Genomic DNA, 7,823 nt, shown 5'->3' on the forward strand with positions numbered 1-7,823 from the left:
TTTGCTAGAATGATTTGAGGATGCCATGTCAGATTGTCGGAGCCCTGAGGTGCCACAACAGCAGAACTCCCTCCCCATCTCGATAAGTGATGTAATTTTGCAAGCTACACCTCTCATTGAATTCATCTAGTGGTACAGTGAGCATGCTGACACCACATGTCCCTCACAGAAATTTACATTTTTGCCGCTAAAATGTTGTTTTAGCCCTACATTTTTATAAGGGCTAAAAGGAAAAAATGGTCCTCACAGTTTGTTGTGCAATTTCACCTGAGTATGCCAATGCCCTACATGTAATCGGGAACTACTTTTGAGGCACAGCGCAAAACTTAGAAGGGAAGTAGCACCATAATTTAGTGCAGATTTTACTGTTATGGTTTGCGGGTGTCATGACCTACTGGGAGAGCCCATGAGGTGCCAGAACAGCAGAACCCCCCATAAGCAACTCCATTTTACAAACTACACCTCTCAATTAAAGGGTGCAGTGATCATATTGACACCAAGGGGTGGGGGAATGAATAAAATTGGGCAGTAAATAAAAAATAATTACATTTTTACCGCAAACATTTTGTTAAAGCCTCAGATTTTACATTTTCACAAGAAGAAATGTGTAAAAATGACACCAAAATAATTTGACCTACAATTTCTGCTGAACGTGGAAATACCCCACATGTGGCTGTACAGTACTGTTTACAGCGCAGAGCACAGGATAAATGTGCGCCGAGTCTTACTGTGATCTTTGGGAGAAACAATGAACAAATTAACAGCAGGTGAAAAATTTATTTTATTTATTTTTTACGCCGTGAGGTATAAAGATTACCCAACTTTATTCTTCAGGTCGGTGCGATTACAGCGATACCAGATTTATATCAGGTTTTTTATGTTTGGCTGCTGTCACACACTAAACATGAAAATTTTTTGATCACTTTCTATTCTGATTTTTGGGAGGCAGAATCAACAAAAACAGCAATTCAGGAATTGTTTTCTTGCTTTTTTTATGTCGTTCCGAGTGTGGTAAAATTGATTAGGCAGTTTTATTCTTCGGGTCAGTTTGATTACAGCGATACCACATTTATTTTTTTTTATGTTTTGGCGCTTTTACACAATAAAACTTTTTTATAGAAAAAAAGAATTATTTTTTCATTGCTTTATTCTGAGAGCCATAACGTTTTCATTTTTCCGCTGATGGAGCTGTATAGTCAGGTTGTTTTTTACTAGAGAAGATGAAGTTTCCAGTGATACCATTTTTGTTTACATTTGCTTTTTTATCGTATTTTATTCTACTTTTTGTTCGGCGGTATGATGAAAAAGTATAGCTTTTTGCCTTGTTTTTATTTACTTTTTATGGTGTTCACTGAAGGGGTTGATTAAAATCAACCACATCCATCAGGATATCTCAGCCCAATCTCCTCAGTGCCTAGATCCCCTTCCCTGCCGCACCTCAAGATCACTAGACATCTTGAGCCTGTTTCAGAAGAAGTTTCCAAGCTCCTCGCTTCTGCTCGGCCTACAACCTGCAACAGTGATCCCATTCCTTCACATCTCCTGGAGTCTCTCACCAGTGGTCACCACTCACCTGACTAAAATATTTAACCTCTCTCTTCAGGTATATTTCCCTCCTCATTTAAGCATGCCATCATAATCCATTTACATAAAAAGCCATCCCTGGACCAGAACTACACTGCTAACTACAGACCTGTCTCTAACCTTTCCTTCATCTCTAAACTCCTGGAATGCTTGGTCCACTCCCGTCTAATCTGCTATCTCACGGATAACTCTCTTCTCGACCCCTTACAATCTGGTTTCCGATATTTACACTCCACTGAAACTGCCCTCACTAAAGTCTCTAATGATCTAATAACAGCTAAATCGAAAGGTCATTGCTCCCTGCTGATTCTCCTAGATCTCTGCCGCATTTGACACTGTGGACCACCAGCTCCTCCTCACTATGCTCCGCTCTATAGGCCTCAAGGACACAGCCCTCTCCTGGTTCTCCTCTGACCGCTCCTTCACTGTATCTTTTGCCGGATCCTCTTCCTCTTCTCGTCCCCTTGCTATCGGGGTCCAGCAGGGCTCAGTCCTAGACCCCCTCCTCTTCTCTCTATACACTGCCCCTATTGGACAAACAATCAGCAGATCTGGGTTCCAGTATCATCTCTATGCTGATGACACCCAATTATACACTTCTTCCCCTGACATCACCCCTACCCTAATTCAAAATACCAAGGATTGTCGGTCTGCTGTCTCTAACATCATGTCCTCCTATCTGAAACTAAATCTCTCCAAAACTGAACTTCTTGTGTTTCTCCCCTCTACTAACCTCACTCTACCTAACATCGAAATAACCCTGGTGGGTTCAACCATAACTCCCAAGCAGCATGCCCGCTGTCTTGGGGTCATATTCGACACCAAACTTTCCTTTACTCCCTATATCCGATCACTCACTCACTCTTGTCACCTGCATCTTAAAAACATCTCCAGAATCCGGCCTTTTCTCACCTTTGAAACTGCTAAGGCTCTTACTGTTGCTCTTATTCATTCTCGTCTGGACTACTGCAACTCTCTTCTGATCGGTCTCCCTCTTGCCAAACTTTCTCCTCTCTAATCCATCTTGAATGCGGCAGCCAGGGTCATATTTCTGTCCATCCGCTTCACCAATGCCTCCATCTTGTGCCAGTCATTACACTGGCTACCTATTCGCTACAGGGTCCAGTATAAACTCATCTGTCTCATCCACAAAGCTCTTCACAGTTCTGCACTGCCTTATATCTCCTCTCTCATCTCTGTCTATCGCCCTACACGTGCCCTCCGTTCTACAAATGACCTAAGACTAACATCCCCCATAATCCGAACCTCGCACCTCCGTCTCCAAGACTTCTCTCGTGCTGCGCCAGCTCTCTGGAATGCACTTCTCCAGACGATCAGACTGATACCTAGTCCCGACCTATTCAAGCGCGCTTTGAAAACCCATCTTTTCAAACAAGCCTACCACATCAACTACTCAGTAAACTAACTCTGCCCTGTTCCCTCCTTCCAAATATTATTCTGAATCTGCACCCTACTATTCATCTGTCTCCACACCCTCCATGCACACGATAACTGCACTTGATACTTGACTATTGCACTTAAACACACGGGCTGATGACCGGATCATGCAGCTTTATATGAAAATCCCTATTTATTATAATTGCCAGACCTGAAATAACAAGCACTTTTCACCTACTGAGTTCCCCCCCCATTTCCTTGTAGATTGTAAGCTTGCGAGCAGGGACCTCACTCCTAATGTCACTGTTTAAATTGTCTTAACTGGTATTGAATTTATTGTCTGTACATGTCCCCGCTTAATTGTAAAGTGCTGCGGAATATGTTGGCGCTATATAAATAAAAATTATTATTATTAGGGTGACAGTTTTATAGGTTGGGTCATTTCAGCCTCGGTGATACCAAATATGTGTACTTTTTAATTTTTTTCATAAAAATATTTATTGGTATGAAATATCCCCTTAGTGACCATCAATATTTCTTTTCACAGACCTCATATATCAGACAATAGCATCCCCGTACTGGTGAAAATGAGACTGTATACTATAGCTGACACCTTGCTGTATCAGCCTTAATTGGTGATGGCACCAACCATGGCTTTTTAACCCTTTAGATGCGGCTGTCAATAGTGACTACGGCATCTAAATGGTTAACAGAGTGTGGGGGCTCCCTCTTTAACCCCATCGCCACCCTGAGATCATGACTGTGTAGTCCTGCCATGGTAATTCCCAGACAAATAATTGCCTTAGAGTCTGACTGGTATAGTGACCTGTTCAAAAGCCAGTGACATTTAGGTGGTAAAAATAACATTTTTCCTTCCTGTTATGTTACAGTACTTTGTATTAATTCCGGAAAAGAACCAGAATGGTTAATAAACTACCTAACAACAGTTTTGAAAACGTTGAGGGGGTGCTGTTTTTAAAACAGTCACACTTTTGGGGGATTTTACGACATATAGGTCCACCAAAGTCACTTCAAAACAGAATAGGTCACTATAAGTGACTGAAAAAGTAAGTTTTGTAAATTTGAAAATATGAACAAAATAAAATTATATTTTAAAAATGGTGCTGATGTAAAGCAGACATGAAGGAAATGGTATTTAATGACTATTTTATGTGGTTGTCATGATCCAGGAGGGGGTTTCGCTTTGGCCCGTCCTGATCAGACTGGGGGTTAATTGTTCCGCCTCTCTCTGGCAGAGGGCGGCTATTAATGCTCACTGGACCTAGGTCCGGGGTCAGTTATATTCCTGCCCTCGGCTGAGTTAGTTGACCTTGTGCGTATGTGTGCCTTGTGCCTGATATCTTGCTTGCTTGTTTGGTTTTGATCCGGTTCTGTCCCTGTTATGAGTTCTGCCTGCCCCTCTTGTACTGCGCTACCTCTCGTGTATGACTCTCTGCTTGTGACCCGACTTCTCTCTGCGCGTCCCCTTGGTACCGCGTCGCCCTCTTGTGTATGACCTTTGGCTTTGTCTGACTACCCATCTGTTTGTCCCTCCTGTGCCTCGTTTGCCCATACTGTTGTGACCTCCGTTTTGCCTGACTCTGTTGTATGGTGTCCTGTCAAATCTGAAAGCAGGACGCTAAGCCCCGCCCCCTTGCAGTCACATGACCATAGGTCCTGTGCCAGCTTGCTAACTTCTGTGTCCGCAGGTCATGTGCATCTTTACTTTCCGGCGCTGACTGGACCCTGACACTAATAGTTTGAAGCACGCATTGTCACCACTGCTACCCTGCTCCACAGGTATCTTTTAGCACTGTTTCTGTACTCAGGACACGCGCACTGGCTCTGTGAGCGAGTGTAGTGCGGTGTCTCTGACATTATAACTGACCCATACCATTTTTTTTTCTCTGCTCCCATTCTCCTGTGTATGTGATGGATCCTATGCACGCTGTTTCTGAGCAGGTGAGGCACCTGACTCAGATGTCTCAGAAACTCCTTGGAGAACAACGAGTCCTGGCTCAGTCTCAGCAGCTGATCGCTGACACTGTGCAGGGGGTATTCTCATCGGGGGTTCGGGATGTTACATTAGTTTCCCCTGAGTCTCCGGTTAAGTTACTGGATACCTTTTCTGAAGATAAAAGGAAACTCAGAGTTTTCAAGGAGGGCTGTAAGCTTTTTTTTTTCATTGAGACCACACTCTTCTGGGGATGAAGGTCAGAGAGTGGGGGTCATTATGTCTCTGTTAAGGGGAGCCCCCCAAGCTTGGGCTTTCTCCCTTCCGATCACGGCCCCTGAGCGTATGAATGTGGATGCATTTTTTGAAGAACTGGGGCATATTTATGATGAGCCTGATCAGATGCGTATGGCTGAGGACATGGTGATGAGTATGTGCCAGGGAAAGCACTCAGCCGAGTGGTTTTGCTCAGAGTTCAGACGCTGGGCTGCTGAGGTCTGCTGGAATGACGCCGCCCTCTGGGGTTTGTTCCGTAGAGGCCTGTCTGAACATCTGAAAGATGCCTTGGCTCTCCACCCTCCGCCTGATTCCCTGGAAGAGGCTATGACACAGGCCATCCGAATGGATCGCAGGCTACGGGCGAGTGGAGTGGTGCAAATTGAGAGACCGTTATTCTCCCAAGGAAGGGGAGCCAGTCATACATTGGAAGTCACGGAGATGGGAACCATCGACCTCAAAGAAAATGAAAGGAGACAACGGCGCATGGGAAAATGCTGTTTTCACTGTGGCGATTTTGGACATTGGAAAAATGATTGCCCCTCCGGTCCACTGACCAACAAGCGACTGAGCCCGGGTGATTGTCATGGAGGTCACCCAGGCTCTCAGGTACCCTTTTCTGCCTTCTCTAAAATGTTGTTACAAGTGGAACTTTGTTGTGGGAGTGTCTCTACATCCACTTCTGCCTTCGTGGATTGCGGTTCATCATTGAACTTTATTGACTCTGACTTGGTGGCCAGGTGTAAGTTAGGGACAGTTAGGTTGGAGACTCCTATTCACATTGTTGCCATTCACAAAACACCACTGGTTAAGAATAACGTTATGTTTCGCACTGAAGAGTTTCTCCTTAAAGTGAGTTCCTTACACCAGGAACATATTTCATGTTTTGTTATGGACAACCTGCCTGCAGGACTGGTGTTAGGGTTCCCCTGGTTACAATTGCATAATCCTGTAATTAATTGGGAATATCGGGACATTGTTAAATGGGGTCCCTATTGTTCTGAAAAATGTCTTGTTACGGTGTCTGTGTCGTCCGTGGGTCTGGAAGGTATTCCGGAGTGCCTGAAAGACTATACGGACGTTTTCTCCGAAAAAGAGGCTGAGGTTTTACCACCACACCACCCATTTGATTGTGCCGTTGACCTGGTTCCAGGTGCTAAATTGCCCAAAGCCCGCTTGTATAACCTTTCGGGTCCAGAACGGGCCGCGAGGAAAGAATATATTTGCGAGAGTCTCTGTAAGGGACACATTCGTCCTTCTGTTTCTCCCGTAGCGGCGGGGTTCTTTTTTTTTGTAAAGAAAAAAGACCGTGGTTTACGCCCATGCCTCGATTTTCGTGAGTTAAATAAGATAACTGTGAGGAATACGTATCCCCTTCCACTTATTCCTGATTTATACAATCAGTTGTCCGGAGCTAAGTGGTTTTCAAAGTTAGATCTACGGGGAGCGTATAACCTTATCCGAGTCCGGGACGGAGATGAGTGGAAAACTGCTTTTCTCACTACTGAAGGGTTGTTTGAAAACTTGGTCATGCCTTTCGGTCTGACCAATGCTCCAGCGGTTTTCTTAAATTTCATTAATTATGTGTTCTCTGATTTCATTGGATGTTTTATGGTGGTATATTTGGATGACATATTGATCTACTCTCCTGATAAACAGTCTCACATTGGTCATGTTTGGGCAGTTCTCCAAAGGCTCCGGGAGAACTGTCTCTTTGCTAAATTAGAAAAATGCTTATTTTTTGTCCAGGAACTGTCTTTTCTGGGGTTCATTGTGTCTGCTGAGGGGTATCGCATGGATCCTAATAAGGTGCAGGCCATTGTCGAGTGGGTTCAGCCTTGTGATTTGAAGGCTCTGCAGCGTTTCCTAGGATTCGCCAATTATTACCGTAAATTTATAAGGGGGTTCTCACAGGTGGTTAAACCCCTCACAGACATGACTCAAAAGGGGGCCGATATCAAGAATTGGTCAACCGCAGCGATAGCAGCGTTTCAGTTTTTAAAAAAAATGTTTCATGTCTGCCCCGGTTCTTATTCAACCGGGCCCGTCGGAACCATTTATTGTTGAGGTAGACGCCTCAGGGGTGGGGGTGGGGGCGGTATTGTCCCAGGGACCCGCCACTTTGACCAATTTGAGACCTTGCACCTTTTTCTCAAAGAAGTTCTCCCCTGCGGAAAGAAACTATGATGTGGGGAATCGAGAACTTCTGGCCGTAAAGTTGGCCTTTGAAGAATGGAGGCATTTTTTGGAGGGGCTGTCCATCCTATAACAGTAATTACGGGCCACAAAAACCTAGCTTACATTGAGTCAGCTAAAAGGCTGACTCCCAGACAGGCTAGATGGTCACTTTTTTTTTTCCCGATTCAATTTCTCGATCACTTTTCGGCCAGGATCTAAAAATGTCAGAGCGGATGCCTTGTCACGCAGTCTAGATCCGGAACCTCCGTCCTCCATTCTTCAGCCTGGGGTGGTGGTGGCAGATATTTCTAATATGTTGGAACGGGAGATTCGGGAGGCTCAGTCTCTGGCACCTCCGACTAAGCCGGTGGATAAACTTTTCGTGCCAGCTCAGTTTCGCCTCAAGGTCCTCCAGGAGTTCCATGACTCAGTT

This window comes from Dendrobates tinctorius, unplaced genomic scaffold, assembly GCF_039654945.1.
Source record: "Dendrobates tinctorius isolate UK_male_01 unplaced genomic scaffold, ASM3965494v1 ptg000008l, whole genome shotgun sequence".
Taxonomy (NCBI): domain Eukaryota; kingdom Metazoa; phylum Chordata; class Amphibia; order Anura; family Dendrobatidae; genus Dendrobates; species Dendrobates tinctorius.